The 8637-nt window shown below is 44.9% G+C and overlaps 1 long non-coding RNA gene across 1 annotated transcript; it reads right to left on the reverse strand.

Annotated features, from left to right (window-relative positions):
- Positions 1-59: 59 nt before the first annotated feature.
- LOC111963339 (uncharacterized) lies at positions 60-7180 on the reverse strand. The gene is made up of 3 exons (XR_002877248.2): positions 7106-7180; positions 1865-2742; positions 60-562 (listed from the first exon to the last, which is right to left on the reverse strand). It is a non-coding gene; the product is annotated as an uncharacterized lncRNA (long non-coding RNA).
- Positions 7181-8637: the final 1457 nt, after the last annotated feature.

Raw genomic sequence — 8637 nt, forward strand, 5'->3', positions numbered from 1 at the left:
GTTAGGTCTCCCTTCACAGGTCCAAACAAGGTTATAAAACAGCAAACATTCATGTTGATATGATTTATGACAGAAACGGTGTGTACGTGACATAATTTATTTGTATTTTTTAACCTTTAACTAGGCAAGTCAGTTAAGAAACAATTCTTATTTACAATGACGGCCTACCCCAGCCAAACCCGGACGACGCTGGGCCAATTGTGCGCCGCCCTATGGGACTCCCAATCACAGCCGGTTGTGATACAGCCTGGAATCGAACCAGGGTGTCTGTAGTGACGCCTCTGGCACTGAGAAGCAGTGCTTCAGACCGCTGCGCAACATCAAAGCTTAACATGTCTATGTAAACGGGGACAGTATTGGATTTCAACAGTATCACTGAGTGAGACAGGCCAGTAGATGGCTGTATTTGAGGTAAAAGTTTCTTTTGTCTGAGGTAGAGTGAAACAGTAACTGGTCTGTGTTGTGGTATTCTGCAGCCTGATAGTCTTTCTGTGTGTCGCTGTCTGATGACAGGCTTCTGGAATGCCAGACAGATCTGCTTGTGAATGTCTTCTGCTCCCTCCTAAAGAACAATAGAAGCTGTCATGAGGGAAGTGAACACTATTATCGTGCAATCACAACAGTCAGAGCCATAAAATATGTTAAACTGACATCATTTGATGTTGTACAGGAAGAACCTTTCCCCTGTTTTAGAAGTATTGCATTTTCTCCTTAGTCCCTAAACATCCTCGCTCTGTGAGAGAAGCAGAAATGAAAGAGAACTTAACTGATGCCAACTACACTAGATTATCGATGCATTCATTCTTTTGATTTATGACATTTTTCTTGTGAGCACCGCTGTATTTAGTCTTCTGGGACAAAGTTGAGAGATGAGAAGCTGCATGTATAGACAAACACTGAACAAAAATATGAAACGCAACATGTAAAGTGTTGGTCCCATGTTTCATGCGCTGACATAAACAACCCCAGACATTTTCCATACGCACAAAAAAACGTATTTCTCAAAAATGTTGTGCACAAATTTGTTTACATCCCTGTTAGTGAGCATTTCTCCTTTGCCAAGATAATCCATCCACCTGACAGGTGTGACATAACAAGAAGCTGATTAAACACCATGATCTTTACACAGGTACACCTTGTGCTGGGGACAATAAAAGTCCACTCAAAAATGTTGTCAACAATGCCACAGATGTCTCAAGTTGAGGAAGCGTGCAGTTGGCATGCTGACTGCAAGAATGTCCACCAGAACTGTTGCCAAAAAATGTATGTTAATTTCTCTACAATAACTTGTTTTAGAGAATTTGGCAGTACGTCCAACCGGCATCAATCGCAGACCATGTGTATGGCGTCGTGTGGGCGAGCGGTTTGCTAATGTCAATGTTGTGAACAGCGTGCCCCATGGTGGCGGTGGGGTTATGGTATTGGCAACGGACAACGAATACAATTGCATTTTTTCGATGGCAATTTGAATGCACAAAAATACTGTGACAAGATCCTAAGGTATCTGTGACCAATAGATCCATATCTGTATTCCCAGTCATGTGAAATCCATAGATTAGGGCCTAATTTATTTATTTCAATTAACTGACTTCCTCATGAACTGTAGCTAAGTAAAATCAATGAAATAGTTGCATGTTGTGTTTATATTTTTGTTCAGTATAATTAGACAAGTTGACTAACAAATAGCCGACCCAATGTCAGAAATTCTAAGCATAAAAATATCTAAGCTTAAAACTATCGTTTTCACACAGCCCTATGAAGAAATGTTTTGCCATCCCTGCAGAGAGAGGGTGAAAGAAAACCTGAAAGACCAACATAGCAACAGAGAGAGCGAGATGTGTTCAAGCTGTGGGGCCACACTGACCTGGGGCAGAACTTAGGGAGTACCTGGGAGGGCAGCAGGCAGACAGCCTCCCCCCAGGAAGGTGACGAGGATGAGGAGCATGTCAGTCTAGCGGCCTACCGTCAGCATGAGCACCAGCAGGGTCCCCATACACAGGGCCACTGTGTGCAGTAAAGCCTCACTACCCGGGCAGCAGTGCTGCTCCTCTGTGGAGGACAATAGAGAAGTTCAATTAACAAATGTGACGCTACTAGGGTCATGTTCAGTAGTGTACACTGGAGCAAAAACATTGACTGAAAATGAAAATCTGTGTTCTTATTGGCCAAATTGAGGTCGTACTTCCCGTCATTTCACTCAGTTTTTAAATGTTTTCTCCCTACTGAACAAGACCCCGATCTTTACGTTTCTAAGAGGCGATTCTATTTTTGGTGCTACTGCTCTCAGTTGACTGATTCAACTCATTCTTTGCCTGCTAAGATTGAATGGAAATCAAGTTCTGATTGATCCATCCCCTTGGACTTAGACCACCAACAGGATGTAGCACATGTTCAGCGGCGCCCAGAACTCCAGAGACTCCCCTCTGACTGGACGTGGTGGTGCACTGTGGCGAGACCGGGCCGAAGGCCAGGACAACGGCTCTCTACAGCAAGGAGAGCGGCCGGAGGTCAGGAGGGTGATGCAGAACGAAAAGTAGCATTCAAAGCTGTGACGGGTGTAGAGCCTAGAGACATGGCACCAGAGAAGTTGGCAGTGACCCGTCAGCAGCCAACGGAGGCCAGGAGGCTGAGACAGCAGTGTAGAGCCCCCTCTTGGAGAAAGTGGAGACTGCAGCTCAGAGCACAGCCCCTGGAGAACCAACACCGGACCAGCATCAGCCGGGTGCTGCCTGGGAGGACATCCTGGAGACAGAGGGATACAGTAACGAATGGATTAAGGAATAAATGGAAGAATGAAGGACACCCAACACAACACTAAAATAACACTAGGAACCAAAAAGAACATGCTGTGTGGATGACAAAACTCCCGCTGTGTGTGCAGGGGATAACTAGAGCAATATATTGGACGATAATTCCACCGATATTCAATAAATAGGATGAAAGGGAATCTCGTGCTTATCTGAACATGTGCGGCTTACTCATGATGCATCACTGTCACAATATAAGAAATCCTCATTGAAGTAAATTTCTTGGACAATTGCTCTTTTGGATGGCAATGTATGAAAATTCAGTGTGGGAAAATGACACCATTTCTCCGCTGTAAAACAGTATACCAACAAGTTGTCCCCCCCCACAAAAAAAAGGAATGGCGAGCGGTTTTCTGATGTCAACGTTGTGAACAGTGCCCCATGGTGGTGGTGGGGTTATGTTATGGGCAGGCATAAGCTACAGACAACGAACACAATTGTGTTTTATTAATGGTAATTTGAATGCACAGAGATAATGTGCATTCGTCACCTCATGTTGGTGAGTATGCAGGCCACGGAAGAACTGGGACATTTTCGGCTTCCAGGAATTGTGTACAGATCCTTGCGACATGGGGCCCGTGCATTATCATGCTGAAACTTGAGGTGATGAATGCACAGCCCCATGTTGCAAGGATCTGTACACAATTCCTGGAAGCTGAAAATGTCCCAGTTATTCTGTGGCCTGCATACTCAGCAGACATGTCACCCATTGAGCATGTTTGGGACGCCTGTACGACAGCGTGTTCCAATTTCCACCAATATCCAGCAACTTCGCACAGCCATTGAAGAAGAGTGGGACAACATTCCACAGGCCACAATCAACAGCCCGATCAAATCTATGCGAAGGAGATGTGTTAACAGATGCATATCTGTATTCCCAGTCATGTGAAATCCAATTAGATTCACTGATTTCCTTATATAAACTGTAACTCAGTAAAATCTTTTAAATTGTTGCATGTTACGTTTATATTTTTGTTCAGTATAGTTATTGTATACATTGCAAATTTAGAGTGTGTGGGCATGTGGAACGGGCAGACATTTAACGAAAAAGCCACACAAAAAGCACAAAAAACATAAAGCAACTCCTCTCCTAATGTACCAAAACAAAAACAGTGGATTATTTCATCATACATATATTGAAGAAAGGCTGCCACTTAAGTACTGTGATCGGTTTGTTTTACTTAAAACATTTAATTAAAGTATTGTGGCTGGTGGGGGTCTACTTGGGGAGAGTCCACCAAGATGGGATGAGTGGGGGCCCCATGCACACCTCAGAGAAGTGTCTGATGCCCTCCCAGTCACCCCATCCCAATCCCCCGGCTAAAGCTCCTCTCCTTTCTTACCAATAACCACCATTGAATCTTAGTTGTTATGATAAACAAGGAATAATAATGATTCAACATCCTTTCCTAATCTGTCCAGGAACCCATTCATTTTACACTGGGTTTGCAAGTCACAAAAAATCAAATCAAATTACATTGTAGTATAATTAAGTGCTTCCTTCTCCTTCTCCTTCTCCCAAACCAAATCCAACCCTCTCCACCACCCCCTCCCAGTTCTCCCCCCTTTACCCCACCCAAGCCAAGCTTATCACCACCTCCCAACCACCCAGGCCAAATTAATCCCAACCTCCCTCCCTGCCTTCTTCTCAGACACATTTACACCCCTCTATACATCTACTTACTCATCCATTCACACACAACATATACCTTATGCCTCCGCACACCCATTCTCTCCCGCCCTCCTACACAGATTCATATTGACCAAATGATTAGTACATTTTTGGATGCATGTTCCCTTAAAAATCCACCAGAAACAACAACTTCACAGCTATTTGTTTTAAAGCATATCCCAGGAGGCAATGCCCCTGGACCCCCCTAGAGGTGTGTTGACACCAGAACCCATGACCCTGACCCCCCGGAATATCCAGTGACAGCCCTACGGGAGAACTTAGGACCACTGGGGAGAAGACCCGGTGGCCCACAGACCAGTCAGGAGCTAGAACTGCAGCGCAACACTCAACCCATGTCCCCCCACCGGCCTGCTGCAAGTCAAGACCTTGTCCTTTTCTTCTCTTTACTGTCTCCATCCGATTCAGAACCACTGGTACAGGAGAGAGATTCAAGTAACGTTGAAGTTGTGTGTACCAATAATGTACACAAACACTAAAGCATACAATAATATAATTAATGAATAAAGGTTATTTCTATACTTGCTCTAAATGAAGAGGTCCTTTAATGGGGTGGCAGGTAGCCTAGTGGTTAGAGCATTGGGCCAGTAACCGAAAGGTAACTGGATCAAATCCCTGAGCTGACAAATCAAATCGAATCAAAGTTTATTTGTCACGTGCGCCGAATCCAACAGGTGTAGACCTTACAGTGAATTGCTTACTTACAGGCTCTAACCAATAGTGCAAAAAAGGTATAAGGTGAACAATAGGTAGGTAAAGAAATAAAAACAACAGTAAAAAGACAGGCTATATACAGTAGCGAGGCTATAAAAGTAGTGAGGCTACATACAGACACTGGTTAGTCAGGCTGATTGAGGTAATATGTACATGTAGATATGGTTAAAGTGACTATGCATATATGATGAACAGAGAGTAGCAGTAGTGTAAAAGAGGGGTTGGCGGGATGGTGGGTGGGACACAATGCAGATAGCCCGGTTAGCCAATGTGCGGGCTATCTGCATTTGTCGTGCCCTCTTCACGACTGTCTTGGTGTGTTTGGACCATTCTAGTTTGTTGGTGATGTGGACACCAAGAACCTTGAAGGTCTCAACCTGCTCCACTACAGCCCTGTCGATGAGAATGGGGGCGTGCTCGGTCCTCCTTTTCCTGTAGTCCACAATCACCTCATTAGTCTTGGTTACGTTGAGGTTCGAGGTTTTTATTCTGGCACCACCCGGCCAGGTCTCTGTCTCGTCGTTGTCGGTGATCAGGCCTACCACTGTTGTGTTGTCTGCAAACTTAATGATGGTGTTAGAGTCGTGCCTGGCCATGCAGTCGTGGGTGAACAGGGAGTACAGGAGGGGACTGACCATGCACCCCTGGGGAGCTCCACGCTGATCGCGTGGCAGATGTGTTGCTACCTACCCTCACCACCTGGGGGCGGCCCGTCAGGAAGTCCAGGATCCAGTTGCAGAGGGAGGTGTTTAGTCCCAGGATCCTTAGCTTAGTGATGAGCTTTGAAGGTACTATGGTGTTGAACGCTGAGCTGTAGTCAATGAATAGCATTCTCATATAAGTGTTCCTTTTGTCCAGGTGGGAAAGGGCAGTGTGGAGTGCAATAGAGATTGCATCATCTGTGGATCTGTTTGGGCGGTATGCAAATTGGAGTGGGTCTAGGGTTTCTGGGATAATGGAGTTGATGTGAGCCATGACCAACCTTTCAATGCCGTTCATGGCTACGGACGTGAGTGCTACGGGTCTGTAGTCATTTCGGCAGGTTGCCTTTGTGTTCTTGGGCACAGGGACTATGGTGGTCTGCTTGAAACATGTTGGTATTACAGACTCAATCATGTTGAAAATGTCAGTGAAGACACCTGCCAGTTGGTCAGCACATGCCCGGAGCACACGTCCTGGTAATCCACCTGGCCCCGCAGCCGTGTGTATGTTGACCTGTTTAAAGGTCTTACTCATGTCGGCTACGGAGAGCGTGATCACACAGTTGTCCAGAACAGCTGATGCTCTCATGCATGCCTCAGTGTTGCTTGTCTCGAAGCGAGCATAGAAGTGATTTAGCTCGCCTGGTAGGCTCGTGTCACTGGGCAGCTCGCGGCTGTGCTTCCCTTTGTAGTCTGTAATAGTTTGCAAGCCCTGCCACATAAGACGAGCGTCGGAGCCAGTGTAGTATGATTCAATCTTAGCCCTGTATTGACGCATTGCCTGTTTGATGGTTCGTCGCAGGGCATAGCAGGATTTCTTGTAAGCTCCGGGTTAGAGTCCCGCACCTTGAAAGCTGCAGCTCTACCCTTTAGCTCAGTGCGAATGTTGCCTGTAATCCATGGCTTCTGGTTGGGGTATGTACGTACAGTCACTGTTGGGACGACGTCCTCGATGCACTTATTGATAAAGCCAGTGACTGATGTGGTGTACTCCTCAATGTCACAAGGTAAAAATCTGCCGTTCTACCCCTGAATAAGGCACTTAACCCACTGTTCCCCGGTAGGCCATCATTGTAAATAAGAATTTGTTCTTAACTGACTTGCCTGACTCGCCATTTAATATTTGCTCTAATGTAGACCTATAGTAAGCTTATTTTGACAATATTGGACAAGTAAAAATAATAGTATCTCACCTGGATTCTTGATTGAGTAACTGAAGTCTCATAAGATTATGGAGCGCTGAGATTACACATGTACCAACTAGACCTGAGGAACACACATGCACACAAGTTACTGTACTCTTCATCACCATCATCAATAAAGTTCCTCACAATTATTGTATCATCACCACCATAATTTAATGACTTTGATATCAAGCAATTTAAAGCAATATATTTTGTGGCTAACGTTAGCTAGGTGGCTAACGCTAATGTGATAGGTTCTTGGACCATGATAGCCCCGTCGATGTGAATGGGGGCGTGCTCTGCCCTCCTTTTCCTGTAATCCACGATCAGCTCCTTTGTCTTACTGACGTTGAGGGAGAGGTTGTTGTCCTGACACCACACTGCCAGGTCTCTGAGCTTCTCCCTATAGGCTGTCTCATCGTCGTCGATAATCAGGCCTGCCACCGCCATGTTGTCGGCACACTTAATAATGGTGTTGGAGTCGTGTGTGGCCATACAATCGTGGGTGAACAGGGAGTACAGGAGGGGACTAAGCATGCACCCCTGAGGGGCCCCCGTGTGGAGGGTCAGTGTAATGGATGTGTTGTTGCCTTCTCTCAACACCTGGGGTGGCCCGACAGGATGTCCAGGATCCAGTTGCAGAGGGAGGTGTTTAATCCCAGAGTCCTTAGACTGCTGAACAGTTCATCAAATGGCTACCTGGACTATTTGCATTGACCCCCTTTTTTTGTGCAAACGTTTTTACTTTTTAACTCTGCATTGTTGGGAAAGGGCTCATAAGTAAGCATTTCATGGTAAAGAATGGCATTTTATTTGTCTATTTGGCTGTCTACCACAAACTGACATGCACAGCTTTCTGGGTGAGGTTCTGTCTTCTCATGGGTCCAGCAGGCAGAGTTCTACAGACAGATGTGAGATGAAGGAGAGATGGCACTTTTTTCATACCACGGTCAGTAGCCTACAGAGTAATATGAGAAGAGTGCAATTGCTGAACTTATGTAGATATTCCAAACTAAGTGTTTTGATAACTTTCAAGTGTAACAGTTCCATGTAGAATAAACCATCATTCACCTATGAAGTATGAAAAAAGTGCCATCTCTCCTGCATCTCACATCTGTCTGTAGAACTCTGCCTGCTGGACCCATGTAGAAGCAGTGTTCTGCTAATATAACAATGTGCAAACATTATACCTTCCTGTATGGTGTCCGTATAAGACAGGAGTTCCCTGACATATTTGAAGAATAAACAGGGTCCCTGACTTTATGACCTAAATTATTCTATTTACACTTTGTAGTAAATTTTGACACTAAAGTGGAACCGACAGCGTTTTAACTACTTTGCAGATATGAAACAAACAGACATAACTTAAGTCAAAAGTATAAAATTCCCAATTTAAGCTACAAAACCAACTTTATAAGAGGTTTTAAAAACAACATTCCATGACGTACACTAAAGCCTTGTTGGCAGAATAGATGGATGCAGTTCAATGCATTATTAATATAATTCACCAATACATTTCTTGATAGTCCAAAAAATATCGC

The sequence above is a fragment of the Salvelinus sp. IW2-2015 genome, linkage group LG1 (genome assembly GCF_002910315.2).
Source record: "Salvelinus sp. IW2-2015 linkage group LG1, ASM291031v2, whole genome shotgun sequence".
Taxonomy (NCBI): Eukaryota; Metazoa; Chordata; class Actinopteri; order Salmoniformes; family Salmonidae; genus Salvelinus; species Salvelinus sp. IW2-2015.